This window comes from Palaemon carinicauda, chromosome 12 (genome assembly GCF_036898095.1).
Source record: "Palaemon carinicauda isolate YSFRI2023 chromosome 12, ASM3689809v2, whole genome shotgun sequence".
Taxonomy (NCBI): domain Eukaryota; kingdom Metazoa; phylum Arthropoda; class Malacostraca; order Decapoda; family Palaemonidae; genus Palaemon; species Palaemon carinicauda.
Window position 1 is genome coordinate 80,159,728 of NC_090736.1, and position 2,500 is coordinate 80,162,227.

Sequence of the window (2,500 nt, forward strand, 5' to 3'; positions counted from 1 at the left end):
TCCTCTCCATATTAGTTAAATTGTACGAATTTATGAAAGAAGTCTGTCACCTATGAAGTCTGAGCTGAATTACACTGAATGGTATGTTAATACATACCTTGGAAGAGTGACTTCATTTCATCTACATTTATGCGTATCTCACCAAACATTATGTTTTTTATGCAACAAACAGACATTCTGTTTATTTATTTTTTTTAACAGCCAAGAAGCTTTATCTCTATACAAATCATATTACGAACAATTTTCTACAGAACCTATGCAATGCTTTTGATAATCATGTACTAAAGTCTACGCTTCCAGAATGCGACATTTTCCCCTTTCTTCTAACTCGAAACAAAGGGTTCAAACACGTAGCCCTAAAATCCAACAGCCACTTTGAAAATCGCGTTGCTTTAGTCAGGATCTTTTCTCCTGCTCTATATTCATAGACAGTTTCCGTTTTTTCTGACTATTTGGCTAGGAAAACATTTTCTTTTTGTCCCGTTGCTTCTCAATACAGCTAGTAATTGTGCGGCTATCAATTTGGAAAAGTCTTCCTTCAAGAAAAGATGGTATCCTAATGTATCTTAAGAAAATAAATATACCTTATAATCACGTAGTTATAAAATGATCACCAGCTTCTGATAATGTTGTGCTGCTTGTTTCATAAGTAATTATACAAGCGATTCAACTGTTTGTTAAATCTAAAATTTTGCCTAAATCTGATAACCGGTATAAACTAAACTTTATGAAAATAAGGTTTGTCAACTCTTGTTACTGCCATTAGAAACTACCTTTAACTACATCTGATTGCCATTGTAGTTTATAACTTGTTATCCCAAGAATAAAGTAATACATAAATAACGGCATCGTGTGTAGTAAACAGGCAGATTTAGTCAAATTCCCCTTGAACAGTAGCAGACATCACTAAGTAGCTAGTGAAGTAACGTTTTTAATAGGAAAAAAATTAAATATGTATGAACCGTTGCAAGATGAATGAATGCTGATCTTGTGCTTGCAACATTATGTACATATTTTTGAAGTAATTATCGTTCGTAAAACGCGACTTTCTTAACCCAGCAATTTCTTACACATCATGCAAACCAACTTCTTGTCGAAAACGTATGTAGTCTCTTAAAAGCGAATTTAAAATGATTTCAGGCAATAGTTCACTTTCCCTGAAACTCTCTTGTCTATCCACGGCTTTCCTCAACTCTTATTCGTCTTATTCCAGACTGATGAGTCACTTGTGGATAAATATCACTTTGTCATATCAGCTGAGGCTTCGTTATTGCACATCAAGCAGGAAATCGGGTCTGATACGACTTGGCACAAAAATTAATCCGTATCTCTGGCGTGTTATTTATTTCTATAATTTGCTTTCTTTTTATTCCCCTTTGCAAAAATTCTCTCTCTCTCTCTCTCTCTCTCTCTCTCTCTCTCTCTCTCTCTCTCTCTCTCTCTACACTATAAATTGAGGAACAAATCTCTTTTTCATATATTTTTTGGTCCGAGCTTTTGAGCACATTTCCTGGAGCAAGTGCCTTCTTATCTCAAGAAATATATCGATGTAATCTTAAAATAGTAAGAGGGTGACTAGGTTTCTCAGTATCAAAACACTTTTTCAATCTGTTCGTTTTATCTTGAAATTGTGAAATTCTATCTAGATCCTGAACGAGATCTTGATAGTTAATTTTCAATTTCACTGCAGGGAGGGAAAATCAAATTAACCCATTGGAAGGAATGGTGTAACTCTCTTCTTATCTATCTTTGTGGATTCTAGGTCTTAATTAAAGGCTAATATTGCCCATATTGTGCAAATATACTAAGCTGTAAAAAAGCCGAAAGGGACAGGATGCTTATCTTTGAAATTGAAGGGAAAAGTTCGTTCCAAGGTCCTTCCAAGCAAATGTAAAAAGACTATTTCAAAATTATTTTATAGCCATTTGTGTGTATGTTCTTTTTTTCTGGGTAGTGTTAGAGTCATAATATAATAGAATTCACAGGCTACATATCAGAATTTTCAATAGTTTTAACAAAAGAATATAGTAAATATAAAAAAATATCTAACAATGGCCTACTGATGTTCTTTTATTCAATTTCTGAAGTTATATGAATGATTGCTCGAGCATTGTAAAATACCCGAAATTTCAACCTTTTCTAAAATATGAATGCATGGTGACCAGAACTTTTTTCTATTTTTATTAATGTATACCTGACAGTTTTTCTTGTCGTGATTTTCCTTTTATCTCTCGTACAAATTTTACTTTTCAAGTTGTCATGAAATTTAGCATATATAGAAGGCCAGACTAAATTTTCGTTATTTGGTTGTAACAGAAGCAAAACATGATGAATCATTTATATTTCCTATATTTGTATTACGGAATTATCTTTATTTGTAATATAAGACAGTATATATATGTGTGAGTGTGAGCTCATGACTAGTCATCATACGGCCAGGAGAGGGACATATTTTCTCATATTTTTCGTATAATAATAATAATAATAATAATAATAATAA